Raw genomic sequence first — 13365 nt, forward strand, 5'->3', positions numbered from 1 at the left:
CGATGGAGCTGTTGATTTTCTCGGACCTTTACCAACTGGCGAGTCAATCATGGTAGTGGTGGACTACTACAGCAGATGCTATGAGTACTCTGTGATGAGGTCAATGACCACTGAAAAAACAATACAAGCATTTGCAGAGATCTTCGCGAGACATGGATTGCCTGTTACGCTATACTCTGACGGTGGTCCACAGTTCATCTCAGAGGCATTTGCTGAATATATGAGGACCACATGCAACCACCATCACAAAGTAACTCCTAAATGGCCACAAGCCAATGGAGAAGTAGAGAGACAAAATCAGTCCATCGAAAAACGACTACGAATCGCTCATGCAGAAAGACAGAACTGGAGAGAAGCATTGCTATCCTATGTAGCTGACTATCGGGCAATCCCTCACGCAACCACAGGAAAAAGTCCAGCAGAAGTACTCTTCGGGAGGAAAATCCGCACAAAAATGCCCGAACTGAAGGAAATCAGTGATGACCAGGAGATGAGGGACCACGATGCTGAAAAGAAGGGGGCAGCAAAGCTGGATGCAGACTCGAGATGTGGGGCCAGGTACTCAGACATCATGCCCGGAGATAATGTTCTTATGAGGCAAGAGAGTGGTGGTAAGCTAGACACACCTTATTACCATCAACCCTACACTGTTGTATCCAGAAGCGGCAGTATGGTGACAGACAGGTCTCCAGCTGGAGTCCTCTACAAAAGAAACGTGTCTGGTGTCAAAAAGTACCAATCCAGAGCGGCACTGAGTGAAGTGGTTGGAAATCCAGTACGAGTTGCTCAACTTGAGGGTCCAGACGACGTTCCAGAGGTAGCTACCAGTTTTCCTGATGAAGTGGCCAGAGTACCAGAAACACCAGAGGCTGTAGCGAGCAGAGTTTCCGGTGAGTGAGCAACCAAGTCACGACAGTAGCATTGCAGGAAGGCTGAGACGGGACAGGAAACCACCTAAGCGATATGAAGATTTTGTGCCATATTTCTAATTGTGCCCGCATTATCATGAAAGAGAAAGTTTGTGATAGTTGGAATGAGTTTCAATGAAGAAAAAAAAGTACATTGATTCGGTGGAAACGCAGCAATGATACACGCCAAGGAAAAGTGGAAATGTGTGGTGTTTGTGGAAAAAAAAGAGAAATAATGAAAAGGGTGTACACCGAACGCTGCCCTTGTGAAACACGCAGTGAATGCGGATATGTGGATGTCAGGAAGGAAACCATCGCGAACTCCGAGAAAGAGACCTTTGCAAAGTTGTGCTATGATTACCTGGATCATCGCTGTTTTGTTGTGTTTAGCGTTATTAGAAAAAGAAAACTGTGCGCCGAACATTTATTTTATACTTGACGTGGTTTGACTTTGGACCATCAGTAGCAGTAACCAACAATCAGAAGTATTTTGATGCAGGAAGAGGAATGATAAGGGGAACATTCGGACAGTGATTTTGATAAATACATCATAAAGTACATGTATGAGTGCTGTAAGAATTGCATTTTTGTTTTGGTCGACTATTTGGTATTAAATGAAAATATAATGTATAATTTTAAACGTGTACATTTTGCCTATGAGGTGACCATTGTATTAGTCTAACTACAGAAGAAATGTTGAGCCATTATATTACATTTGGTTATAACATGGTTACGTTACATTTTGTGAAGAGGGAATTTGATGTTGCTTTTGTTGGTTTGAAGGCAGAAAAATGCTATTGATAGTGTTAAAGTGTTTGCATTTAAACAGAAAGAAACATAGCAACGTATTATGTTCGGTGATATTCATACGAGATATACACTTAGATTGAAAGGTTAAGACACATAAAGATATAAAGTTTATTTCCGGTGAAAGGAGGGATGCCATGATAATGAATATGCATGAGATGTATGCAGATAGAGGTTGAGCTCTTAACCTGACCGGAAGTGAGAGGGCATGCGCGCGTTGTATGCAGGCGCGAAATGGTGGAATAATGGAAGCAGAGAAATAAAGACACGCTGATGTTCAGCAGGTAAATCATGTGTTGATGGTGTTATCAATTTCACATTTCGGGCCACAAATGTGACATTCACCAGCATCTGTGAAAAGAACTATGATTAGTCTCTTCTCCTCTTGCCTGAGAGACTTCCACTGGTGGAAACATCCCAAAATCTAATCTTTCAGATTCCTTGAGCCATCAACCACAAGGAATTACCTGATTAAAGTGAAACTTGACATAATTAAGGACTATGATACTGAGTTTTTTTTTCAAATTACTTTACATTTTGTGCTTCGTGTTTTTTTTAACTGCTTATTCTTAACACAGGTGTATTCGTTAGGCATTGTAACAGTGTGTCTCAATCAACCGGAAAATGTGCATATCTGGCAACTGCAATCCCCTTAGGTGCCGGATACCGGGTTTTTTTGGTAATATTTCAATTCTTCTCAAGGGAATACTGCTGATCAAAGATGACACAGATGTTGCTCAAATTTGTGAATCTTACTTTTGGCCTGACAAGATAATTTAAAAAGTCTGGTTGGATATGAAGCTCGTATTGAATTCAGAGTGAACTTGCAAAAATGTATGAGTAGAAAGTATTGTGTGATTTTATTTTTTTTTAAATTCATAGTGTTAATTGTTCATGTGGAAAGCAATAAGATTTGAAAAGAGCAATTTAAGAACAAAATAAATGATATTGGAACAAATTACTGTGAATTCTGGAAATCTAAACCAAACACAGAAAATCCAGGTACTAGTTTAAAATAAAAAAAATTATGCACATTTCCAAAGCCTTGACACCTTTGATTAAGTTTATTGTTGGGAAATAACAATAAATATTACAATTGAGGCTACTACTCCAAAGAATAATTTCCTGTTGTGTACTCTGTCTACCTGTCATTAAAACCAAAAATCCCTCAAGCTTTTTATCCTCCCACACATTTAAAAAATATGCTGTTTAGTTTGTGTCTCCCCTTATCCATCCCACCGAAACTTGCTGTTAAGGGGAGATATTATTTATAAGATAAAATAAATCCTTGCTGATCTGAGGGGTGGTGGTGGGGGGGGTGTAGTCGAGCAATCCATCTTATATTAAATACAAATAGGTGGTTGGCCATAGTGAATTTTAAAAATGTTTGGAAGACAGTCTATGCTTAAAAGTTAAAATATTATGAGGAGGGAAAAAAATCATACCGATTTTTTTTTTTCCCCCCTCTTTTTTTTCGCCCTAGATTTTGTCTCATTATTCCACATCTGCATAAGGAACAATACCTTGTTTTCCATCTGGGCACTCTCCAGCCAATTGACTTCACTGCTTTCCCTTCAAACTGCTTGTTTATTTTTCTACCTCCCCCTTTTCCCTGTCTTCCCAGTTCTTCCACCCACCCAACCATCCCTCCTCCCGCTCATTGCTGCTGACCTCTCCCTCCTTTCTCCACCTATCCTCTCCTGCCTTTGCCACCCCCTTCTCCCCCCCACCCCACTCCTCTTTTGTTTGGAGCATCTTCTCATACTTTAATGAAGGGATCAAGCCCGAAATGTCGGTTGTGTATCTTTACCTTTGTAACAGAAACAATACCGTTTGACCTACTGAGCTTCTCCAGCATTTTGTGTTTTTTTTTTACTTCATCTGTTGTGTCTACAGAATTTTGTGCTTTACTTCATCACGATGGTTGGTCACGTAGAAAGTCCATTAAATTTGAAATGATCGATTAATGTTCCCCTCATCAGTGGAGCTGAGATGGAAAGAGCAGATAGATCTAAATTCTTTGGGAGTAAACATTCAATGTGCTGACTTGGTCCAATCATGTTGATGTTTCAATGAAGAAAGCATGTTGTGAAGACTAAGGGCATTGGGCATGCCCCTGTGACCTTCAACATCTTCTGTAGGTACACCGTTGAAAGCAGATTTGCTGGATACCTAACATTGTGACATGGGAGCTACTCTGTTCAAGTTGTAAACAGCTACAGAAGGTGATGGATGGAGCTTGGAATGTCACGCGGACATTCTTCCCCTCTATGGACTTCATTTACAGCTGCTGTGGCCGAGGATAGACCGCCAACACCCCAGGCACACACTCCCTTCCTTCCCTCCTCAGCTGGGAGTTGCCCAGGATCCCCAGCTGCTTGGTCACCAGTGAGGTCACAGAGGGTGGTATTGTCCTGTGAGTACAGGGAGAGACGGGCAGTGTGAACTGAGGCCCCTGCAGTGTGTGAAGTGGTGCTTGGAGCCCATGATCGATCAGGAAAGAGATGGTGGATGCAAAGCACCTCCCTGGCCTGGGAATCAGCGGGTTAAGAGAGGTCCATGACACAGCATCAAGATGCTGCATTAAGGTCAGGTGGCAGATGCCCTATTTTTTCCTTCCTCACCTCACATCACGCCTCTCCAACAGAAGTTTGAAACAATGTTACTTTCTCAGTCAGGACCTCTTCAGCATGTGTTCTGTTTGCTGTTCAACCCTCTGTCAGCCAACTCCTCCCTTCCAACAATATTGATTCTCTCTGATTGATATATCCCCTGGGCTGAGTTCGCACTTTGCCCTTTAATGAAAGGTTGACTGATTTTAATGTTTTCACATTGCACATTCTATGATCGTTTAATCCCCACATGTGGCCGAGTTGTAGTGTTCATAACACTCCTTTCAAGGCACTTCCAAGTGTTTTGCACTCACTTTACAGACTTTTGAGGTGGAGTTGCTATAAAAATTCAGAGACAACAGCTAATTTGAATGTAATATACAACCACAGAACAACATGCTTGTGTTATTTCACATTGATGAATGATTGAGGAATAAATACTGGCCAGGACATCAGGATAACCCTCCTGCACTCCTTTGAAATCCTACTATGGGATGTATTGTGTCCAGCTGAGAGGGCAGATAGGACCTCAATCAGGCATATCATCCCAAAGGCAGCACCTATGGCCATGCAACACCCCAGTACTGCACTGGAGCACAAGCTGAAATTTTTATGCAGAAATCACTGGAGTAGAACCTTGAGCCCACTATTTTCCCTTCTCAGCCATCGCCCCCTTAGCACCTAACCCTGTGACGGCATAAAATGCGACACACGCCCGCACCTCTTCCCTCACCACCATTCGGGGACCCCAAAACCTCACTTGTGAATCTGCAGGGGTCGTCTACTGCATCTGGTGCTCCCGTTATGGTCTCCTCTACGTCGGAGAGACTGGATGTAAACTGGTAGTTCACTTGGCTCAGCACCCTCTCTCTCTGCTGCAATAGCCGGGATCTCCTGAAGGAAAATCCATTTCAATTCGCTGTCCTATTCTCGTCCCAAGATGTCTGTCTATGGTCACGTGCACTGCCAGATTGAGATCACCCACATATTGGATGAACAACACCTTGTATTCCATCTGGCCACCCTTCATCCAGATGGCATTAATATTAACTTCTCCGGTTTTTGTTATTCCCCCCTCTCCCCCCCCCCCCCACACCTCTCTCCTTCCCCAGCCCTATTTCTCCTTTCCTCTAGCTCTCTCTTTTTCTCCTTCCCTTTCCTCACAGAGCCACACCACTCCCCCGATTAATTCTCCCCACTCCCCCGATTAATTCTCCCCACTCCCCCGATTAATTCTCCCCACTCCCCCGATTAATTCTCCCCACTCCCCCGATTAATTCTCCCCACTCCCCCGATTAATTCTCCCCACTCCCCCGATTAATTCTCCCCACTCCCCCGATTAATTCTCCCCACTCCCCCGATTAATTCTCCCCACTCCCCCGATTAATTCTCCCCACTCCCCCGATTAATTCTCGCCTTTCCTTTCCTGCTCTCCTCTCCATGTTCATTTTTTGCTTGTTGGCCTGTGCTGCTCCCCCTGTCATTTCTTCCTTTCTCTCTCAGCCTTTTTGTTCAGACCCCTGCCCGCTTATTGCTCATAGTTCAAAGAGTAGCTCAGGCCCAAAACTTCAGTTCTATCTTTTTACTTCTAATGAACGGTGCGAGACCTGCTGATTTCCTCCATCATTTCTGTGTTTCTACTATTTTTACCTCCCTTTCACTTTCCAATGGATAATCAAGATTTTAATCGTGCTTCCTTTTTGAAAAAAGAATATCTTTACCTGTCAATCCAAGCTCTCTGGAGTTCTCCAGTGATGCCAAACATTCCAATAAATAGGAATTTATTATCACTGTAAATGATTATTTGCATTAAGTCAGGCTATACTGACTTCATTTGAACTTGGAACATATTTGTATGGCTAAGTACAAATCTTTTGTCTCTCAAGTCATCTGTGTTAGAGCTCCATTGATCTTAGTGCCACAGCATCAATGAAATTACGTTTTCAGCATTTCAACTTGTTTTGTTTCACATTATTTTCCAAACCTCAATGAAGTGTCAGCCTTTTGGATCTGGACAATATCTGCTTTCTTTTTAGCTGCATGAGGTTAAACCCCAGGTTGGATGACAATGAAGTCAAGGTAAATTTAAACAAAAGGAAATTTTAACTAAAGAGGAAGTTGAAAAGCCATTGTGAAGAGCAAGCTGTGATATCAATAGCCAAGTCTGAATGACTCATGTTAATACCTGAAATATCATGGTGCTCCAACATATTTTTAGAAAAACAAGTTGTTTTAGGAAAAGAGCAAAAAATCATTCGAACCCAAGTAAGAAACACAAATTTCACAAATGAATTTCCTACAGGATATCAGCATATATCCAGTTTAATAATGATTAATTTTAAACATTTGCATTATTTTGGTTTGAAAATTAACTGTGGAAATAATGTCATTAGTTCATTGATTTTATTGTTTCTTCTTTGGGAGTTGCTAATTCATTGTTTCAAGAGTTCTGACTGTGGGTTTCATGTGGGGTGCTGGTTCCTGAAAGTTTGTGTCTACTCTTTAGAATGCCATTGGCTACTTTCAGGTATCTGACTTCAACAGCCTGTGATGCTTCACACATTTTTTAAAAAATCCTTCAAAGACATCTCCGTGAGGGACCGCCTCAAGGAGGCAGCCAGCATCATAAAAGATGCCCATCAACCTGGCAATGCTCTCTTTTCACTGCTGACTTCAGGTAGAAGCCTGAAGTCCGGGACTTCTACTTTCAATAGTTGTCAGACTCTTAAACCTCCCATGGCACCCAAACCATTGCAACACCACCAAAAATCCAGCCGCACTCCTGACTGTGAATGTTTTTATTTCTCTTATTTTATCTTCCTGTTATATTTATTGTCTTTTTTTGTTTTTTATTATTACTTATAAGCATCGGAAGCCTCTGCAAATAAGAGTTTCATTGCATTTGCACATTGGACATGTGTATGTGACAAACTCTTCTCATTTTCATAAATATATTGATTCTTGGCCAAAGATGGAGTTGTCTTGGCTTCTCCATCATCTGTTACTTCTTGCCACACAGGAGGAGGTTATTCAGCCCATGCTGCTCCCAGTGGATCAGTTCCATTACCCCCCTCCTTATTTTCCTGTAGCAATACAACATATTCACTCACTTACAGCCAACAACTCATTTTTTGCCATTTCCCTGTACGTAGTTATCAAGTTACCTACCAGCTCTGGTGGTGGCATGGGAGAAAATCCAGAAACTCCACACAAATTCAGATTCAAGTCCAGGTCCTTGGAATACGAGACAGCATCACTAACTGTTGCACCACGGTGGTGCCTCCGTGCCACCCTCCTGCTCCATGAGGAGGTTTAACAATGGAAATAAGCTGAGGAAAGGTGCAAGTTATTTGACCTTAAAAATGAAGGTCCAAAATATTTGTCCAATATTTATTCAAGAGTGCGTGGTGATTAACAACAACAAAAAATGGCTGAAGAATGCACAAGAGGCACTTTGCCATTTAGTTGAATTTCTTTTCATTGTCAAAAAATGTGACAATATACAACATCTAAGGATCATGTACATCAACTAAAATTCAAATTCATTCCATCAGTAAGGATTAGGTCCCTTCAGCTGGTCCGTGTTCTTGGACGGATGCTCAGACTGAAGAAGGCTTGCTTGTCCTCCAATTTTTGCCGCTACTGTAGGCACCAGAGACTCTGGTGTCGATGGGGAAGGAGGCAGCCAATGGGTCAGGCAGGTGAGTGCTTTATGGGGTCTTGCGTTCCTTCCACCACTCATGCAAGGCTTCCATGCAATCCTAATGTGAGGCCTTGAAATGATCAAAACTAACCTCAATGTTCCTTTTCTATTTTCAACAGTCATGAACCAAACATTCCCAGTAGATGTTGGGAATGTATCATTTCTTCCTGGAACATTTTGAGCACATTCTTAAACTGCTTTCTCCATCTACCTGGTAATCTTCTCCCATGACAGCTTAGAAAAGAATGTCTATTTTGAGAGTCATGTTTTGGGCATGTGAGTATGGCGGCCTCTCTATCATGGCTAACTAAGAGTAACCTCAGGTGTCAGTGCCTGAGATATTGGCCTGGGAGAGGGAGATGACAGAATTGTGTGTAATTGGTATTACCAAGGAGAAGGTGCTGAGAAAGTGAAAGGACTGAAGGTGGATAAATCATCTAGACCAGATGAACAATAGCCCAGGGTTTTGAAACTGGTCACTGAAGAAATTGTGGTGGCATTGGTTCCGATCTGTCAGAAATCACAGCTTCTTGCCTTTTTGTTGGAGATATTGCTCAGTGAAGATCATGCTCACTGTGCCTCTGGATAGATGGAATATACACTGTGATTCTGGGAGCTGCTCTTTGGCCATTGGAAGGAGGCAACTAAGATTGTTAGCAATTCCTCAAAGAAACATGGTTGCTTCATGATCAAAAGTTCATGGAAATTACATTTATCTTTGCCAACCAGGGAAGGGAAACCATGCTTTGAGCTGAAAATAAAGTTAAATTAGATGAAGATCTGAAGCCTTTGTGCAAAATCTCTCATGGTTCCAAGGGATCCATTCAGCACATCAGTGGTCTTCTTTGGCTTGGCTTCGCGGACGAAGATTTATGGAGGGGGTAAAAAAGTCCACGTCAGCTGCAGGCTCGTTTGCGGCTGACCAGTCCGATGCGGGACAGGCAGACACGATTGCAGCGGTTGCAAGGGAAAATTGGTTGGTTGGGGTTGGGTGTTGGGTTTTTCCTCCTTTGCCTTTTGTCAGTGAGGTGGGCTCTGCGGTCTTCTTCAAAGGAGGCTGCTGCCCGCCAAACTGTGAGGCGCCAAGATGCACGGTTTGAGGCGTTATCAGCCCACTGGCGGTGGTCAATGTGGCAGGCACCAAGAGATTTCTTTAGGCAGTCCTTGTACCTTTTCTTTGGTGCACCTCTGTCACGGTGGCCAGTGGAGAGCTCGCCATATAATACGATCTTGGGAAGGCGATGGTCCTCCATTCTGGAGACGTGACCCATCCAGCGCAGCGCGGACATTGGCGACTTCAGGGGTTTCTACGAGGCTCTAAAGGCTGTGTACGGCCCCTCACCCCAAGTCCAAAGCCCGCTGCGCAGCTCAGACGGCAAAGTCCTCCTCAGCGACAAGATCTCCATCCTCAACCGATGGTCAGAACACTTCCAATCTCTTTTCAGTACCAACCGCTCAGTCCAAGATTCCGCCCTGCTCCAGCTCCCTCAACAGCCCCTAAGGCTAGAGCTGGATGAGGTTCCCACCCTGGATGAGACATATAAGGCAATCGAACAACTGAAAAGTGGCAAAGCAGCAGGTATGGATGGAATCCCCCCAGAAGACATCAGTGGGGAGGTCATAATGATTCTCAACATCTTCTTGGCAAAGATAAATCTTTTATGATGTGACAGAAATCACATGGAGGCAACCTGATTTCATTGAAGTCAACCTGTCCTGTAAAGTTATAGGTCACCTGCTGAAGATGAAAGATTGATGTTCTTTTTGTTTCTGCATGGTCAACTTTGAGTTTGAAGAAAGGAACCTCCTGCACAAATTTGCAATTGCCATCATAAAATAATATTTTGTTCCTTACACTATTGTGGACAACAGCAAGTCAAAGACACCTGCTTGTTCTTCCCACGATTGTTTGAGCTTGTGATGGCTATTTTAGAATTATAGAAAATTTATAGTACTGAAAAGCCCATTGTGTCAAGCCAATTTTGTTCCATCTTCCAGCAAGAGTTCCATTGCCTTGCAGGTCACAGATCTTCATTGCATGTTCGGGCAATTTTTAGCATGATAGAGGAATTAAATCACTCTTCCTTGACCGAGATCCAGATGGCTCAAACCCAGGTGAAAACATTTATTTGTCATTTCCCCTCTCATTCCTCTGAAAATAACTTGAAATCAATAACCATTGGTCTTTTCCCCCCCCCCCCGCCCCACCTTTGTTGAGGGGAAATGCGTTCTTTACATTTACTCAAAATTTGTAATTGCTTGTCACCTTGTGCTCTTCAATTAAATCACTCCTCAGCCTTCTTTATTCCAAAGAGAACGAACTAATCTATTTAATCTACTCTCACAGCCAAAATTCCTCAATCCTGGCAATGTCTTCATCAATCTCTTCTGCACTCTCTTGCACACAGTAACTGATTTTATCCATTGCAATGAATCTTCCAAATCTCACCTGGGTTAGCAAACAATAGTGATGCAGCTTATATCGTTGGTGATCATTTTTTTTTCATTGAAGCATTCTCGTTTTTAATTTATCTCACCACAATACTGCAATAACCTTCCACAAACTTCCTGCTGAAATTGATCTAATTTACAGAATGAATCATGTATCCTCCATTTCCTGCATTCCAGAACCAAGGTCACCTATGTTAGAGAATGCAGGTGAGAATGCTGACCGCCTGCATCACGGTCTGGTATGGGGACACCAATCTACCTGAGCATAAAGCCCTGCAAAATGTAGTGGACATAGCCCAGGACATCACAGGCAGAGCCCTCCCACTGAGAACATCTACAGGGAATGCTGCACTCAGAGAGCAGCAGCAATTATCAAGGATCCATACCACTCAGTACATGCTTTGTTCTCACTGCAACCATCAGTAAAGAGCTTTAGGTGCCACAAGACTCATACCACCAGGTTCAGGAACAGCTGCTCCCCCTCCACCATCAGACTCCTTAACAACAAACTCAATCAGGGACTTGTTTAAGGACTCTTACCTTTGCACCTCATTGATTTTTTTTCTCTCTCTGTACTGCACAGTTTGCTTACATTTCTTTATTTGCTTATATGTGCACATTCCAGATTTTTTTTTATTTGCAGTGCCGATGGTAATTCTGCTTCACCCACAGAAAAAGAAACTCAGGGTTGTATGCGATGTCAGGTACTCTGACAATAAATCTGAAATATTTATGCTTCCATACATTGGAGGCAGAGCTCCAAGTAACTGTTAGTTTCTCAGAATCAGGATTTATTGTCACGAATACGTCACAAAATTTGTTATTTTGCAAATATTTAAATAAACCAGCTAATGTAATGCAAATAAATATTGGCAGAATTTGGTAAAATTAGAGTAGGTTACATGCATGCACACATTTTAAAACAGATCTTAATTGAAATACTGAAGAATTCATATTTAGTGAACTTTACAGAAACTATGGAGAATGCTATGCACATTTCACAAGTAGATACTAATTGAAATGACATCATAAAATGAATAGACCATTGTCTTGGACTGGAGACACTTTGGCTGTTTGCAAGGATCTACAAAGGACTCACATTGGCACTGCAAATAAAAAAAAATCTGGAATGTGCACATATAAACAAATAAAGAAATGTAAGTAAACAGTACAGAGAGAGAGAAAAAAAATCAATGAGGTGCAAAAGTAAGAGTCCTTAAATGAGTCCCTGATTGAGTTTGTTGTTAAGGAGTCTGATGGTGGAGGGGGAGCAGCTGTTCCTGAACCTGGTGGTATGAGTCTTGTGGCACCTAAAGCTCTTTACTGATGGTTGCAGTGAGAACAAAGGACTCACTCCTGGGTTCTTGTTTACCTAAAATAACAGATGGGAGCAAAAGACTAACTCCTATTGTTTGATGGAGAAGGTGGGGTTTTTTTGTAAGTGAGAGAGTCACACAGGCTTTCTAGCAATTAGGAGATGAAGAGAGAGGGAGCGACTGAACAGTCACAACTGAAGCAAGCAGGAAAAGCTTGTTGGAAATGAAACCAAAAGCTCCAGAGCGGCGGATGGCTGGAAGTGCTATCTGTCTGATGTTTATCTTGAAATAAGTGGAACAGAAAGGAACTCTATGGTAGCTTGAAAGAAAGAGGTTATCATCTGGAGAACCCTGATGAGGCAGCAAGTCATTGAGGAGACTAATGGTGGTACCTCAGTTGTGGAAATCCTGGAACAACAAATCTCTCTCTCTGCAAACCTACAAAGAAGCTGCCTGAATGGTAAAGATTTACCTTTCGAGCGCCAAAGCCTGATGAACTCTATGCATGTTAAATTCCGTGCACAGTACAAGAATTGCCTACAACCAGTGAACTTGGAAGAATGAGATGTGAGATTGAACTGTGAACCAAAGAACTTTTCTTAAATTTACACACACATCATACATGTCGCTTAGAATTAGAAGGGGGTTAAGTTGGGTTAGTTAAGTTAATAGAGGTAAGTTAAAGTTTGATTCTGTTATCGTGTTTAAAGATAATTAAATTTTGTTTAAGTAATTACTTGTCGGTGAATATCTATTGCTGCTGTGTTTTGGGGTTGGGTTCATAACACTTACAAAATAAATTTAAAACTAAAGTGCAAGAAAAAGCCAAAGTAAGGCATTGTCTGCGGTTCATTGTTCATTCAGGAATCTGATGGCAGAGATAAAGAAGCTGTCCTTGTGCCGCTGAGTGCTCGTCTTCATTCTCCTGTATCTTTTTCTCAATGGTAGCAAAGTGAAGAGAGCATGGCATGGGTGGTGGGGATCCTTGAGGACAGAGTATGCTTTCTTCAGCCACCACCTCTTGTATATATCCTCAATGGAGTGAAGACTGGTGCTTGTGATTTTGCAGGCCAAGTTAACTCTCCTCTGGAATATTTTCTTGTACTGAGCTTTGGCTCCTTTGTTGCAGGCAGTGATGCAACCAGCCAGAACTCTCTCCATGGTACACCTGTAGACGTTTCTGAGAGTCTTTGATGTCATACCGAATCGCCTTAAATTCATTATTCACCAAGGCACTCAAGAGAATGGGCCTAAGACTCGACAGCTGTGAAAGCAGCAGTCCCCTATAAGCTTCCTAACATCAACCTCCAGCCCCACTGCGCAACACTACACTTTGTCAATAATGATTCACAGTAAGAAAATGTCGCCCACCTCATAATCATCTGAACCACATCACAGTGAGTGAAAGAAGATCATGACAATGTGAGTTTCCATCATCTTCAGTATGTCAGACAACCTTTAGTTGTCTGAGGGAGGAAAAAAGCATTTGAAGATCAAGACTCGTGTTTGGCTTAAAATATGTCGTTCCTTGCTCTGGTTTCACTTCTAGGTCCTCTGGGATTTCCTGT

General features: G+C 42.3%; 1 protein-coding gene and 1 long non-coding RNA gene across 24 annotated transcripts in view; one reads left to right on the forward strand and one right to left on the reverse strand.

Moving 5' to 3' along the window:
* Positions 1–4073, reverse strand: part of LOC138737425 (uncharacterized) — a 67517-nt gene extending 63444 nt beyond the window's left edge. For both annotated transcript variants that reach the window (XR_011340903.1, XR_011340902.1), the window contains exon 1: positions 3526–4073. This is a non-coding gene — a long non-coding RNA (uncharacterized lncRNA). The remainder of the gene's footprint in view (positions 1–3525) is intronic.
* A 71-nt stretch (positions 4074–4144) lies between these two features.
* Positions 4145–13365, forward strand: part of LOC138735739 (disks large-associated protein 4-like) — a 482104-nt gene continuing 472883 nt past the window's right edge. For all 22 annotated transcript variants that reach the window (XM_069884077.1, XM_069884055.1, XM_069884063.1 and 19 more), the window contains exon 1: positions 4145–4303. The gene's annotated coding sequence lies outside the window, so the exon portion shown is untranslated. The remainder of the gene's footprint in view (positions 4304–13365) is intronic.

Source organism: Narcine bancroftii, chromosome 6 (assembly GCF_036971445.1).
Source record: "Narcine bancroftii isolate sNarBan1 chromosome 6, sNarBan1.hap1, whole genome shotgun sequence".
Classification (NCBI taxonomy): Eukaryota; Metazoa; Chordata; class Chondrichthyes; order Torpediniformes; family Narcinidae; genus Narcine; species Narcine bancroftii.